Source organism: Lolium perenne, chromosome 5 (genome assembly GCF_019359855.2).
Source record: "Lolium perenne isolate Kyuss_39 chromosome 5, Kyuss_2.0, whole genome shotgun sequence".
In the NCBI taxonomy this organism is placed as follows: domain Eukaryota; kingdom Viridiplantae; phylum Streptophyta; class Magnoliopsida; order Poales; family Poaceae; genus Lolium; species Lolium perenne.
The window spans coordinates 193,591,025-193,608,162 of NC_067248.2; the positions used below are offsets into that span (position 1 = coordinate 193,591,025).

Here is a 17,138-nt window from a genome sequence, read left to right on the forward strand (position 1 = left end):
GTGCATGATCCTCAGATATGTACGCAACTTTCATTCAATTTGAGCATTTTCATTTGAGCAAGTCTGGTGCCATTTTAAAATTCGTCAATACGAACTGTTCTGTTTTGACAGATTCTGCCTTTTATTTCGCATTGCCTCTTTTGCTATGTTGGATGAATTTATTTGATCCACTAATGTCCAGTAGCATTATGCAATGTCCAGAAGTGTTAAGAATGATTGTGTCACCTCTGAATATGTTAATTTTTATTGTGCACTAACCCTCTAATGAGTTGTTTCGAGTTTGGTGTGGAGGAAGTTTTCAAGGATCAAGAGAGGAGTATGATGCAACATGATCAAGGAGAGTGAAAGCTCTAAGCTTGGGGATGCCCCGGTGGTTCACCCCTGCATATATTAAGAAGACTCAAGCGTCTAAGCTTGGGGATGCCCAAGGCATCCCCTTCTTCATCGACAACATTATCAGGTTCCTCCCCTGAAACTATATTTTTATTCCATCACATCTTATGTGCTTTTTCTTGGAGCGTCGGTTTGTTTTTGTTTGAATAAAATGGATCCTAGCATTCACTTTATGGGAGAGAGACACGCTCCGCTGTAGCATATGGACAAGTATGTCCTTGGTTTCTACTCATAGTATTCATGGCGAAGTTTCTCCTTCGTTAAATTGTTATATGGTTGGAATTGGAAAATGATACATGTAGTAATTGCTACTAATGTTTTGGGTAATGTGATACTTGGCAATTGTTGTGCTCATGTTTAAGCTCTTGCATCATATGCTTTGCACCCATTAATGAAGAAATACATAGAGCATGCTAAAATTTGGTTTGCATATTTGGTTTCTCTAAGGTCTAGATAATTTCTAGTATTGAGTTTGAACAACAAGGAAGACGGTGTAGAGTCTTATAATGTTTTCAATATGTCTTTTATGTGAGTTTTGCTGCACCGGTTCATCCTTGTGTTTGTTTCAAATAAGCCTTGCTAGCCTAAACCTTGTATCGAGAGGGAATACTTCTCATGCATCCAAAATACTTGAGCCAACCACTATGCCATTTGTGTCCACCATACCTACCTACTACATGGTATTTTCTGCCATTCCAAAGTAAATTGCTTGAGTGCTACCTTTAAAATTCCATCATTCACCTTTGCAATTTATAGCTCATGGGACAAATAGCTTAAGAACTATTGTGGTATTGAATATGTAATTATGCACTTTATCTCTTATTAAGTTGCTTGTTGTGCGATAACCATGTTCACTGGGGACGCAATCAACTATTCATTGTTGAATTTCATGTGAGTTGCTATGCATGTCCGTCTTGTCTGAAGTAAGAGAGATCTACCACCTTATGGTTAAGCATGCATATGTTAGAGAAGAACATTGGGCCGCTAACTAAAGCCATGATCCATGGTGGAAGTTTCAGTTTTGGACATATATCCTCAATCTCAAATGAGAAAATTATTAATTGTTGTTATATGCTTATGCATAAAAGAGGAGTCCATTATCTGTTGTCTATGTTGTCCCGGTATGGATGTCTAAGTTGAAGAATAATCAATAGCGAGAAATCCAATGCGAGCTTTCTCCTTAGACCTTTGTACAGGCGGCATGGAGGTACCCCTTTGTGACACTTGGTAAAAACAATGCATTGTGATGATCCGGTAGTCCAAGCTAATTAGGACAAGGTGCGGGCACTATTAGTACACTATGCATGAGGCTTGCAACTTATAAGATATAATTTACATGATGCATATGCTTTATTACTACCGTTGACAAAATTGTTTCATGTTTTCAAAATCAAAGCTCTAGCACAAATATAGCAATCGATGCTTTTCCTCTATGGAGGACCATTCTTTTACTTTCAATGTTGAGTCAGTTCACCTATTTCTCTCCACCTCAAGAAGCAAACACTTGTGTGAACTGTGCATTGATTCCTACATACTTGCTTATTGCACTTATTATATTACTCTATGTTGACAATATCCATGAGATATACATGTTACAAGTTGAAAGCAACCGCTGAAACTTAATCTTCTTTTGTGTTGCTTCAATGCCTTTACTTTGAATTATTGCTTTATGAGTTAACTCTTATGCAAGACTTATTGATGCTTGTCTTGAAGTGCTATTCATGAAAAGTCTTTGCTTTATGATTCACTTGTTTACTCATGTCATATACATTGTTTTGATCGCTGCATTCACTACATATGCTTTACAAATAGTATGATCAAGATTATGATGGCATGTCACTCCAGAAATTATACGTGTTATCGTTTTACTGCTCGGGACGAGCAGAACTAAGCTTGGGGATGCTGATACGTCTCCGACGTATCGATAATTTCTTATGTTCCATGCCACATTATTGATGTTATCTACATGTTTTATGCACACTTTATGTCATATTCGTGCATTTTCTGGTACTAACCTATTAACAAGATGCCGAAGTGCCAGTTGCTATTTTCTGCTGTTTTTGGTTTCAGAAATCCTAGTAAGGAAATATTCTCGGAATTGGATGAAATCAAAGCCCAGGGGCCTATTTTTCCACGAAGCTTCCAGAAGTCCGAAGGAGAGACGAAGAGGGGCCACGAGGGGGCCACACCCTAGGGTGGCGCGGCCCCCCCCTTGGCCGCGCGGCCCTGTGGTGTGGGGCCCCCGTGCCGCCTCTTGACCTGCCCTTCCGCCTACAAATAGCCTCCGTGACGAAACCCCCGATCGAGAACCACGATACGGAAAACCTTCCAGAGACGCCGCCGCCGCCGATCCCATCTCGGGGGATCCAGGAGATCGCCTCCGGCACCCTGCCGAAGAGGGGAATCATCTCCCGGAGGACTCTACGCCGCCATGGTCGCCTCCGGTGTGATGTGTGAGTAGTCTACCCCTGGACTATGGGTCCATAGCAGTAGCTAGATGGTTGTCTTCTCCCCATTGTGCTATCATTGTCGGATCTTGTGAGCTGCCTAACATGATCAAGATCATCTATCTGTAATTCTATATGTTGCGTTTGTTGGGATCCGATGAATAGAGAATACTTGTTATGTTGATTATCAAAGTTATACTTATGTGTTGTTTATGATCTTGCATGCTTTCCGTTACTAGTAGATGCTCTGGCCAAGTAGATGCTTGTAACTCCAAGAGGGAGTACTTATGCTCGATAGTGGGTTCATGCACGCATTGACACAGGACGATGTGAGAAAGTTCTAAGGTTGTGTTGTCTGTTGCCACTAGGGATAAAACATTGATGCTATGTCTAAGGATGTAGTTGTTGATTACATTACGCACCATACTTAATGCAATTGTCTGTTGCTTTGCAACTTAATACTGGAGGGTTTGGATGATAACTTTGAAGGTGGACTTTTTAGGCATAGATGCAGTTGGATGGCGGTCTATGTACTTTGTCGTAATGCCCAATTAAATCTCACTATACTCATCATGATATGTATGTGCATGGTCATGCTCTCTTTATTTGTCAATTGCCCAACTGTAATTTGTTCACCCAACATGCTGTTTGTCTTATGGGAGAGACACCTCTAGTGAACTGTGGACCCCGGTCCAATTCTCTTTCTTGAAATACAATCTCTTGCAATACTTGTTCTCTTGTTTTCGCAAACAATCATCTTCCACACAATACGGTTAATCCTTTGTTACAGCAAGCCGGTGAGATTGACAACCTCACTGTTTCGTTGGGGCAAAGTACTTTGGTTGTGTTGTGCAGGTTCCATGTTGGCGCCGGAATCCCTGGTGTTGCGCCGCACTACATCCCGCCGCCATCAACCTTCAACGTGCTTCTTGGCTCCTCCTGGTTCGATAAACCTTGGTTTCTTTCTGAGGGAAAACTTGCTGCTGTGCGCATCATACCTTCCTCTTGGGGTTGCCCAACGAACGTGTGAAATACACGCCATCAACCAGCTCTTGGGACGCATCAAGGAGAGTTGCCACTCCAGTCCCGTCCACCGCTGCCATTTGCGTTGGCAGCACCAGAAGTGCCGGCTTCACCGGCATTCGTCGTCTACAAGATCGGTGGTGACCCTAGTGACTACCAGTTCTTGCCTGAGGCGCCTAAGGAGATCCCTCACGGGTACACATGCACGTATGTGCCAGATTGTGGTAACTGGGCACTCACAAACCAGGCCACAACATCAGGGACTTCTGGGAAAGCAGGAGGGACGTCAGCAACAGATCTTGAGAAGCAGACGTGGCTAACTAAGTACGCCACCCCAACGAACCTCCAGAGCTCAGCTCCTGCAGTTGGCTCAGAGCTGGAAAAGCAAACATGGCTGGCTAAGTACGCCACCCCGGCGAATCTTCAGAGTTCAACCCCTGCAGCCAGCACAGCGGATCAGATCAGTACCATACTGAGAGATCAGTTCGGCATGGTGCCGAAAGGGAGGACAATCGGCTATTCCAAGCCGTACCCCGACGACTACGAGATGATCCCGCTACCACCTAAATATCGGCTCCCTGATTTCTCCAAATTCAGTGGATCAGATGGTTCCAGCTCCATCGAGCACGTCGGCCGATATTTGGCACAACTAGGACCGGCTTCAGTGTCGGATCAACTACGCGTGAGGCTCTTCTCACAGTCCCTCACGGGATCGGCTTTCGGATGGTACACCTCTTTGCCACCAGACTCCATCCAGACTTGGAAGCAGTTGGAAGAGCAGTTCCATATGCAGTACCATTCGAGAGGCTTCCGAGTCCGGCATTGCCGATCTAGCACAACTACGTCGAAGCGTGGAGAAGCGTGACGAGAATACATCCGAGCGCTTCGGGAATCTTAGGAACCGATGTTATTCGGTTCATATAAGCTGAAAAGAAACGATCGAGTTGGCGATGGCGGGCCTTGCAACACCGCTCAAGGACATGGCCTCCCAAGCAGACTACCCCTCACTTTGGCGCACATGGTTCGAAGCGTCGGCATATGAACAGCGCCACCGGACTGTGCCGGGACAAATTCAAACGTGCGGTAGTCCTGGTCAATGCGAGAGGAAACAGAAGTTTCTGCGGGAGATCGGGAGGTAGCGGTGGCTGAATGGACTCGGGGAGGAACCCCGTGTCCTGCAAATGGGTAAAGCCACCAGGCCCGCCCAGGGGATTTGATTTTGACGTGACCAAGACTGAGCAAATCTTCGACCTCCTGCTCAAGGAGAAGCAGTTGACGATTCCTGAAGGTCTCAAATTCCCCACGGTGCAAGAGCTGAACGGAAAGCCATACTGCAAATGGCATAACTCGCTCTCCCATGCCACCAACGACTGCAGGGTATGGCGTCAACACATCCAAGCGGCGATAGAAAAAGGGCGTCTAATTTTCAACCAGTACGCCATGAAGGTCGACACCCAGCCCTTCCCCGCCGTTAACATGGTAGAATGCACTTACCACGAAGGTTGCCGGCCAGGATCCTCGTTGACATCAACATGGTAGGACCTGGGCACCACTACGGCGAAGATGTAGACGAGGGCAGATCCTCTCGTAGCATGGACACCTGAGGAGGCCGCTCCACGCGATCGGCTCCATCATGATGGCAAGCGCTACGTCACAGAGGGAGAAGTGAAGAACATAAGATATCAGCGACCCCTCTTTGATCACCTCCTCAACAAGTATGTAAGTCAGTATGACCAACGCCGACGGTCCAGCTATGATGATGAAGGAGATCGTCTGGCTAGAGAAGCCAGAAGATATCGTCGGCATGATCGCGATGAGGAGGAGCACGAGCGCCGTGCCATAGGAAAATCAAGGGAGCAAGACGACAACGACAGGCACTGGGACTGCCCCTTCTTCAGACACTGCTGGGATTCAGGAATGAGCCGATTGCCCACAATCGGCAATTGCCCAGAATGCAACCAGAAGAAGAAGGAGGCAGCCAACGTGTCTGTGTTCAGGCGCTTAGGGCCTCTCCCGCCACAAAGCAAACGCGCTGAGTCCCCTCGGTTGGCAGATCTCGAGGATTCAGAAGACGAGGGACAAGAAGAGGAAGAAGACAGGTACCACCGTCCAAGGTGGTGCCCTGATGGACTCAGCCGTTCCCAAAAGCGCAGGGTTCAGCGATTGCGCGGCCTGGAGGAAGCCGAAAGGTTATACTTGCATACGCTAAGGAAGGCACGACCTGATCTGGCTGTGAAAGTTCAGCGAACCCTGGACGAAGAGGGTCGTCCACGGAAAATGGAGTGGCGTCCCAAGCAAAGGAAAGCCGATGACGAAACATCGGCTGGTACAAACATGGTGCTCGTCCTTCCGACAGAGCTTAGTGCTCCACGATTCTACGATGCACTCAAGGTGGACGACAGCAAGCGCATCAAGTCAGAGATTGGGCTGGTTTTATCCACCAGCCTGACCAAGTAGCTGGAGCAAAGCGATGAGCAAACGTGGCGAGGCTGATCCTTGTGATCGGCCCCAAAAATTATGAAGGAGCATTACAGAACCTTCAGTCAGCGCTTCAATCGATATGGAGGCCGATCCCAGCAATCGGCTAAAATTATCTTCACCACATGTTCTGCCTGTGTTCAGCATCGATCTACTGGGCAGCGGCCACGTCGGCGGATGAAAGTCAGCACGAATCCTTGCGGAGCCGACGTGCAAGTGCAGTGCCCTGGCTAACCATAAAAGCCGATATCTGCAGTCATCTGGCAGATTCGGCTCGGGGGGCATATAGTCAGATGAACATGTGCAGATAAACATGTGTAAACATGCGTGCAGTGAAACACATGCGTACAGTGAAACATTGGGGGCCGATTAGAAAAAATCGGCCAATAAAAAAAAATTGCACAAGAAGCGAAGCCGATGCGCAGCCATCGACTCTAGTACAGTTACACAAGACCAAGACCTATTGGCTGTGTGCTCAAAGTTCACATCAACATCGACGTTCAGTGGAAGAAAGCTGATCAATGACCTGTTCATCCTCGCCGGTATTCTCGCCTTGATTAAGGCTCGGGGGGCAGCTAACTTGGTAGATGTTCTGTTTTGGGAGCCGATTGGAGTCGCATTGTCGTCGTGGCGAACAGACAGATGCCATAGGATGGCTTAGGTTGGGGCCGAATGTGCGCTAGAGGATTCGGGGGAGGGTTTGTGATAAGATTGGACGAACTTCCGGATGCTTTCCTCAAGAACACAACCAAGGGTAGCGAAACAAGAAGAAGAACACAAGGATGAACTCCGCTCTAGATCTTTCTCTTTATTGCTCTTAGCAAATTACAGGTTTGTGGTTACAGGAACGTAGGTGCTAGGTCGTCCCTCAGATCGTGCCCGTAATGGGGCTACCTCCTCTCCTTATATAGGGGAGAGGTGGCTTACAGAGCAAGAAACCCTAATGGCATCTAAATGGCATCTAATGGCATCTTCTGACATCTTTGACTAGACAAACTACTTTTACAAAGTCACTTTAGTCAAAAAGGGCGGCGCCGGCTTCTTTAACCACAGAGGCTGACGCCCCCGGTTGCTTTTGGCGTCATCCTCCACCTTTGGCGTCAGGGCTTCGCTTAAAGCTACTTTGCTTAGCTCATACTTGTCTTCTAGCTCCTTAGAGAATCTTTGACCAGTCTTGCCGACGTGCTACAGTGACCCTGGTACCGGTTTTCCGGTACCTTTGCCTGTTATGCCGGTATCTTTTTACCGGTATCTTTGATCCGGTATCTTTGCTCCGGTATCTTTCTTCCGTTATCTTTTTACCGGTATCTTTACTCCGGTATCTTTCTTCCGTTATCTTTTTACCGGTATCTTTGCTCCGGTATCTTTACTCCGGTATACCCCTCATGGTATACCGGATTGTTTCATCCAACACTGTTGAACTCAGCCATCATAATCCGGTTTACTTTTCAATCCGGTATCTTATTCTTTTATCCGGTATCTTTGGTTAGAGACGACCATGTCCGGTATCAATATTAAACCGGTATCTTGATGGCTCATACCATCCGGTTTGGCATGCCTTTGGCATACCGGGGTCATCCCCAACATTAGTCCCCGAAGCTGGTATAGTCCGGTGGATCCTACCCAACGGACCATGCCAGGTTCTATTTTCTCAAGGTACCGGTTTAAACCTTCCGGCGTCTAGCTGAAAACCTTCCGGCGTCTCTACCGAAACCATCTCATCACACCGAATTCAGTTTTTGTATACTTGCTCCGGTATCTTTGCTCCGGTATCTTTGCTCCGGTATCTTTGCTCCGGTATCTTTGTTGTCAAAAACTTTCTCGGTGAAGTCGAGAATATGTGGGGAAGCGGTGCACATCGAGAGACATACGCCTTTGTTTACGACGCGTCATGCCAGGTTCCCATTCCAAGCGTCTGGGATTAATCCTTCCGGTTTCCATTTAAACTCATCCGGCTCCTTGCCGAACCCACTTAGCTGAACAACCATCATCGAACACCTCCGGCTTCTTTCTGCCGGTTCCTTGGTCTTCAATGCTTGTCTTGACGAAGTCCAGAATACCCCGAAACTTGTGCCTGTGAGAGACATGCGCCTTTGCATGCACAGCGTGCCAGCGTCAGGCTTCAAATCCTTCGTCTCCCTCGCGCAGTTAATGTGGCGCACCGGATCCATGTGACCCTTCCGGAACTCGGGCCGCCGGTTCCGGCTATGATGACAACGACTGTGTTGTGCTTGAGGTATTTACATCACTTGCGTTATCTTGTGCTTTCTTTGTGGCGCCTATTTCAGCCGACTGGTAACCCTCGGTGCTATAGCACGTGACTTCCATTGATGCCAAAGTCGGGGATCCTCCAGCTTCCATAGTGCAGAAGGCTTCGGCTTTTGATGCCAGAAGCAGCGCTGCTCCGGCTGCCAAGCGCCCTCAGGCCGAAAGAGGAAGAACTAGATTGCGGTCTCCTTCGGGTGAACCTTATCATCACAGCCTTCCGGTTTGCACCCTTGCATTTGCCCATACTGGGCGCGCTGCAAGGGAAGCCGGCGAGAAGGTCTCAGCGCAGCCGGGCCGGATCACTGAGCTCAACCGCGGCGAGGTCAACCTGGGCCCGCTGCTAGAAAACGCTGAGAAGTGGAACCAGGCGGAGTTGTCTCCGGCTACCCGCGGCCCGGGCAAGGACAAGCTTCCGGTCGTTGTTACTTCCGGTTCGCGGAGCACGGCGCAGCACTTGAGCCGGCTTACGCGCGTCGTCAAGGAGTTTGACACCACTTGGCACGATGCCAGCGGCAACGTGGTGGTAAGCCGCACACCTTAAACTTCAAAGCTTCATCTTTCAAATCTATGCCGGTTTTCAACTTCCCAGCTTATATGTACATCCTCCCAGTCCCCGAGTTTCGGGTTGAGAATGCAGTTCTTAGCGCGAAACTTTGCTGGAAACAAAAAACCGGCATAGCCAGTCCCCGAGTTTCGGGTTAAGCACGCAGTACTTAGTGCGAACTTACCAAGAGACCGGCATCTTTTTTTTTTATACCGGTATATATAGTCCCCGAGTTTCGGGTTAAGCACGCAGTACTTAGTGCGAACTTACCAAGAGACCGGCATCTTTTTTTTTTTTTTATACCGGTATATAGCCTTCTTGGGCGTTTACCGGAATAGATTTTGCCATCTTGGGCACGTTTGACATTTTGCCTTCTTGGGCTTGTCACATATCGGTGTATAGCCTTCTTGGCATATACCGGATTGAAATTTTGCCATCTTGGCATGTTTGACATTTTGCCTTCTTGGGCTTGTCACATATCGGTGTATAGCCTTCTTGGCGTATACCGGATTGAAATTTTGCCATCTTGGCATGTTTGACATTTTGCCCTCTTGGGCTTGTCACATACCGGTGTGTATAGCCTTCTTGGCGTATACCGGATTGAAATTTTGCCATCTTGGCATGTTTGACATTTTGCCCTCTTGGGCTTGTCACATACCGGTGTGTATAGCCTTCTTGGCGTATCTGGGATTGAAATTTTGCCATCTTGGAATGTTTGACATTTGTCCCGCTTGGGCTTGTCACATACCGGTGTGTATAGCCTTCTTGGCGTATACCGGATTGAAATTTTGCCATCTTGGCATGTTTGACATTTTGCCCTCTTGGGCTTGTCACATACCGGTGTGTATAGCCTTCTTGGCGTATACCGGATTGAAATTTTGCCATCTTGGCATGTTTGACATTTTGCCCTCTTGGGCTTGTCACATACCGGTGTGTATAGCCTTCTTGGCGTATACCGGATTGAAATTTTGCCATCTTGGCATGTTTGACATTTTGCCCTCTTGGGCTTGTCACATACCGGTGTGTATAGCCTTCTTGGCGTATACCGGATTGAAATTTTGCCATCTTGGCATGTTTGACATTTGCCCTCTTGGGCTTGTCACATACCGGTGTGTATAGCCTTCTTGGCGTATACCGGATTGAAATTTTGCCATCTTGGCATGTTTGACATTTTGCCCTCTTGGACTATGTCAAGATGATATTCGACGAGCTATGGCCACCGGTCAACTTGGATATGCGGTGGTTTGACTCCGTAGTCACTGCCACGTTACTTGTGACATGATGTAGCTGACTTTGGCGTGATACTTTGGCCAACCAGAATAAACAACGATCTGGGATATTAGATGGTGCCATGATAAACGGCGATCTGAGAGTTTGGATGATGCCATGATAAACGGCGATCTGAGATACTAGATGGTGCCATGATATACGGCGATCTGAGAGTTTGGATGATGCCATGATAAACGGCGATCTGAGATACTAGATGGTGCCATGATATACGGCGATCTGAGAGTTTGGATGATGCCATGATAAACGGCGATCTGAGATACTAGATGGTGCCATGATATATTATGAGCTAAGAAAAATGATGGTAGCGATGAATTTTCATCGGAAAACAGTTGTGCCTGAAGACAGGGTTAGTCGATGCATATACATCATAAATATTTTACCTTAGTTGCAAGTCGACGCACATGAAGGTCGGCCCGGCTTTGCTTGAGCCCGGCTTTGTCCAAGCTTCGCTGCCCCTAAACAAGCCACAGAAATACCTGCTACTTCCGCCCAAGCCCCGGGGAGCTCATCTCCATTTTACCTGTGAAAACTCTGTTCCTGTCTCATGAAAAGCAACCTCGTGAAATTTTCCCGGTATACCGGGTGGGAGTTGTATTAATGCGTTAAGCCCTCTTGGTGGTGCTGACTTTAACCGGTACACCGGTAGGCTTATAAGTTGAGCCGGTATTTACATGATTAAGACCTTGCCGGTTTGTTTTGGTTTTGCTCTGATCCTTGCATGGTGAAGATTCCGGATTTGTTTCCGAATCCAATCCGATGCACACTTGGTTCTTTTGCTTTGGCTCTGCCTACCTCTTTTGGGCGTTCGGCATATGAGACTCAAAGTTCTTTTGCCAAGCAAGCACTTTCTTGAATTTAGAAATAATTCGGAATGTTTCACAAAAAACCGGTATGACCGGGGTTAGTTAAATTTTCTTCTGGATTGTTCGTTTTCGGTCCCTTTTTCGTTTTTCACGTGCTTAGGACCTTCCGGTTTATCTTGCTTGCCATGAAGCCGGGTTTCGGACAGCAGCAAAGTCGAAGACTCCGGTAGGTTTAGCACGTTACCAGACCGGAAGAGCGAACCTTAAGCAAACAAACCGGTATACGGAAAGAATAAACATATTGCATGCAATTTCGATAGAGGCAGTCCCCGAGATTCATTCGAGGTACCGGCATACTACAGACAGCAAATCAGGCAGAGAAAAGAACTCCTTACATTACCGGGGTTAATAGCGATAGGCGTGGCCAACGAGCCAATGGCGGCCTGCAGCAGGGTTGCTGCCGGTGGCGCGGTAGAGGTGTCGGGATGATCCCGTCGGGCTCCGTTGGATGCTTTGCCATGTGCCCGAACTTGACGGGCCCAGCGCCCTCCTCAGCTGCCGCTTCGCCAACGCCTCCTGCGCCGGCCATCATAACCTCGACGCTACCGGCTGTGCGGTCGGTGCGCAGCCCGCGAGTTGGTGAAGATCTTGGCGGGTCTTGGCGCCTCCAGTACCGGCGAGAGGTACTGGCGCTCCGAGACGGTGCCAAGGTAGACGCGGTGGCTGCTGAACTCGATGATGCGGCCGTTCTTGGGGAAGATGCCGCCGTTGGCGAAGCAGCCCGCGTTGTCGTTGATGAAGTCCGTGTCGAGGACGCGGTCGACGAGCGCGGTGACGACACGCTCGCCGTTGATGGTGAGGAGGCCCGCCCGAATATGTACTCCAGCAAGCGCAGCTGCTGGCCCCACGGTGGGCGCCAACTGTCGTCGTGGTGAACGAGCAGATGCCATAGGATGGCTTAGATTGGGGCCGAATGGACGCAAGAGGATTCGGGGGAGGGTTTGCGATCAGGTGGGAAGAGATTCCGGATGGTTTCCTCAAGAACCTGGCCAAGGCCAGAGGTTGAAGAAGAAAGACACAAGGAAGAACTCCCTCTAGATCACCATTTTCATTGATTCACAAGTTACAGGCTCTGCCTTCCTACACACGCGCGTACATACTTGCTTCTTTTTGAAGAAGGGCTGCCCCCTCTCCTTATATAGGGGAGAGGGTGGCTTACACTGCAAGAAACCCTAACGGCATCTTTGACTGGACAAACTACTTTACAGAGCTACTGTACAAAGCTACTTTAATCATAGATGACACCGGGGCCTTCTTTTATCGAGTGCTGATGTCCTCCGGCTTCTTTGGACGTCACCTCTCTCTTTGGCGCCAGGGCTCTGAATAAAGTTACTTTGCTTGGCTCATCCTTGTCTTCTTGCTCTGAAGAGAATCTTTGACCAGACCTGCCGACAGGCTCTCCTTTCCGGTATCTTCTATACCGGGTTCCGGCATACCCCTTTGGGGATACCGGCTTAGCCTTGCTCTCCCGGATTCCTACTAGGCTTCCGGTAAGAACATTAAACCGGTATCTTGATGGCTCAAACCATCCGGTTTGGCATGCCTTTGGCATACCGGGGGTTATCCCCCCAACACGCATCGACTAACCCTGCATCGTGATCCTCTCTGAAAGCAGTTCAGGTGTTGCAAAAGAAAACTGCTAAAGCTACGGAGAGGAACCGGAAAAGGAGGCCGTCGGCTTTACAGGTTTTGGACCGCCCTGTTGCTGCAAGAAAAGGAAAGGGACTGGATTCTCAAGATAGCCGATGAGTAGTCATCGGCTAAGGGATTGCGGAAAATTATGGTCAGATATCAAATCGCAGCCTGAATTTGAGAAGTGCTTAACTGGCGGTCTAATCGACATTTGAGTCCGGCTTCACGGGCGTCCAAAGGAAAAGGAATCCGATACGTTGCTATCGGTCTTGGTATGACTAGCGGAGGGAGTGAAATTGGATTAATTGAAAGAACAATTTTCATTAATTCAAAGGAGCGGCTTTACAAGAAAGAGCCGATGGCTCTCAAAAGAGGGATCTGGTGCCTAGTGCACTGCTACTACTAGTCCTACCCTACTAGTCGTCGCTGTCCTCATCGTCGCCGTCGTCGAGGTCATCGGCGCTGCTCCCAGGAAGCTCCTCGTCGCTGCTGCCCCAGCCCTTGGCCGGAGCTTCGTCTTCCTCGTCATCATCATCATCCTCGCTGTCCGCCCAGGAGCGGAAGCACTTGGTCGGCGGATAGCCGATGGAGGAGGAGGATTCATCCTCCTCCTCTTCCTCCTCGTCATCATCATCGTCTTCACTGTCCGCCCAAGCGCAGAATCGCTTGGCCGGCAGAAGCTTAGCGGGGGAAGAGGGGCCGCCCTCCTTTTCTTCTTCCTCTTCCTCTACTTCTTCCCCCTTCCCGTCGGGGGAGGTGGGTTTCGCCCAAGGATGGAGGTCATCTTCACTTTCGCTCATCAGCTCCCCATCGATGAGGAACTTGAGGTCCTCTTCCCCATCGGTCAGAGACAGGTCGCCCTCTGGCGCGTGATCGGAGTTCCACTCCGGCTCGCTTGTAGAGAAGGATTGGAGAGAGACGGAAGAGGAGGAAGAAGAAGACATGGCTGAGGGAGAAGAGGGTTTTTTGGTGCCGATGGCTGGAACAGAGGAAGGGGATGAAGAGAGCTAATCGATCGGCACAGTTAAATAATGAGAAGCCTGGTGGAAATTTAATGCCATTGCAGTTTCTGAGGAAGTGATGCCAAAGCTATCGAATTTTGCAGAGAAGCTGGAAAGACAGGTCATCATGATGAAGAATACTGCACCAGGTCTGCTCTGCAACGACATGACCCTTCGGAGGAAAAACAGAGTGGTTTTGAAATTATCATTGCCAAAACCAGGGGGGGCATGTGTTATCACCAGATTCTGGCCAAATCAGGAGGTGGGCCGTAAGGGAGATGGGCTTGGAAGATTACACGTGGAAGATCTTTGAAGCGGCCTCGCACGAAGAGTTTGGGCTAGATTGCCCGTGTATCTTTAATTGTGGTAGATTGTATCTTAGATTAAAAGTTAGAGTTTGTATCGTGCACGGTGGGGATTATTCCCACGTTAGAAAGTCCCCCGGACTATAAATATGTATCTAGGGTTTATGGAATAAACAACAACCAACGTTCAACCAACCAAATCAATCTCGGCGCATCGCCAACTCCTTCGTCTTGAGGGTTTCTACCGGTAAGCAACATGCTGCCTAGATCGCATCTTGCGATCTAGGCAGCACAAGCTCCACGTTGTTCATGCGTTGCTCGTACTGAAGCCTTGTTGATGGCGAGCAACGTAGTTATCATAGATGTGTTAGGGTTAGCATAGTTCTTCGCGTAACATGCTATCGTAGTGCAACCCTTGCATATCTAGCCGCCCTTACACCTATCTTAGGTGTAGGGGCGGTACCCCGCTTGATCATTATTTAGTAGATCCGATCCGTTACGGTTGCTCCTTGTTCATCAAGGATTAGTTTAATATCTGCAATAGTTAGGCCTTACAAGGGGCTGGAGGATCCAGCGGCACGCAGGGTGTCGTTTGCTAGTCCTAGACAGGATGTTCCGGGGATCAACCTCGTGTTGGTTTTTAGGCCTTGTCTAGGATCGGCTTACGATCACCGTGCGTGGCCACGAGGCCCAATCCTGAGTAGGATGATCCGATTATGCGGTGAAAACCCTAAATCGTCGTAGATCTCTTTAGCTTTATCTTGATCAAGCAGGACCACCATATATTCGTGCACCTCGTACGAATCATGGGTGGATCGGCTCCTTGAGCCGATTCACAGGATAACCTGAGAGCCGATCGAGGCTCGTATTTAATGTTTACGTGTATGCCATGCAGGAAACTAAGCGAGGCATCTCCATCACCTTCCTGACCAGGTATAGGTCAGGTGGCACGCCCTTGCAATCAGCATCGGACGTGTGACCAGAAGGCTTTGCGGGCCGTCGCTCGGAGGGACCTCGGCCAGCCGCAGCCCTAGGTTGTTCCCGGCTCTACGGTGTTGCCCGTCGCTGCCCGCCGGTGGGTTTCGGACGTCAACAATGGCTAAGTTGGTAACTCCCTCCAACATGTAGGGATTGGGAGAATCCGGGAACGACGCTCCTGATGGTACGCCGATGCACCCCGGTCGCTATTCTCCTGGTGCTTCTATCGAACCTCAGCATGGTTCTGCTTCCGGTGGCTCTCGTCGTGGTTCTACCTCCCCGAGCACCGTCAAAAAACTGCGGCCTCACTTCACCCACTCGGAGCTAGATCGTCTCTAGGGTGGTGCACCACCATAGTTTCTACATTGTACTAGCTACATGACACATGCTATATGTGTAGAATGATCTATGTAGGATGACTATATGTACCGTATTGCTTGTGTGCTATATTTGTACTAAATTTGGGATTTGGTGCCATATTTGTGCTATATCTGTGATGTGAGCTATATGTGTGCAATTCATATATGATACTACTATTTTATATGCAATTGCTGTGCAAATGGAGCAAAATCAGGAAAATAAAAAAAACTGGGCATCAGCTGTGCCGACGGTGACACCGTCGGCACAGCTCGGCCGCTTCGCCCGTTTTTTTCCAGTTTGAATCGTCATGGTTTCCCGCCGGTTCTGGGAAAAAAAGAAGTGAAACTGTGCCGACGGTGTAAGGTGGCGACGTTGACGGCAGCCGGCGTGACGGCAAGGTGGTGTGCCGACGATGGAGCGGCCGACGGCCACCGTCCAGCCGTCGGCGTACTCCTGTGCCGACGGTGCCCTACTACGCGGACGGTGCCTGCGCGAACCCCGACGCCAACTGTGCCGACGACGAGACGCCGACGGTCACTGTCGGCAGAGCCTATGCCGACGGTGAAGTACACTGTGCCGACGGTGCTGGGCCGTCGGCCCAGAAGGTTGTTCCCGTAGTGTCTTGGAGGGGTCAATTCACGAGTGGGTATAAAGGCGATCCTACTCTTATTTTGGAGGCAGTTGCTTCACAAGATCTTTGGATATGGCATGCCTTCTTTGGTCTTGCTGGATCAAACAACGATATCAACGTGCTTAATCAGTCAAAGTTGTTCGTTGAGGAACTAAAAGGGCAAGCTCCTAGAGTGAGCTACCGTGTAAATGATAGGGATTATGAGCATTGATACTACCTGGTGGATGGAATATACCCCGAATGGGCTGCATTCGTGAAGTCAATACCAATGGCACAACTGAAAAGCACAAGTTATTTGCCGCATTTCAAGAAGGAGCAAGGAAGGATGTGGAACCTGCTTTTGGTGTGCTCCAGGCACGATGGTCCATTTTGCGTTGTCCGACACATTTATATGACCGTGGAGACATCCACAATATTATGATAGCTTGCATAATTCTACATAATATGATAGTTGAGGATGAAAAAGAAGAGGCAGGCAATGTTCTGGATTTGAACCATGAAGAAGGCTCATCTACTGTCTTTCCATCGGTATTTACCCACGGTGACATGCCTGTATTTGCTGAGGTTCTTGAAAGAGATGCTAGAATCCGGGATCGTCCAACGCATAAAGCTCTAAAAAATGATTTGATTGAGCATATTTGGAAAAAAAAATAGGCCACCGTGGATCATTTTCATGTCTTTCTCTTTATCCATGTAATGCTAAATATTATTTATATGTTTAATAATATTATATTGGAACTTATTTTTTTATATTTTGGTTCATTTATTCATTTGTGTATACTAACAAACAAATTTTAGATTGATACATGCCACAAATAGATCACAATGTTCGAGTACTACTATGGATCCTACATGGTAATAAATAAGCCTTTGCATGTAACTACACATATGATACCACCCACCATGGAGGTGGTACCAAGACTAG

At 48.5% G+C, this 17,138-nt stretch overlaps 1 pseudogene; it reads left to right on the forward strand.

Moving 5' to 3' along the window:
• LOC139831708 (protein ALP1-like) overlaps positions 1-16,867 on the forward strand; it is a 47,271-nt pseudogene extending 30,404 nt beyond the window's left edge.
• The last annotated feature ends 271 nt before the right edge of the window (positions 16,868-17,138 follow it).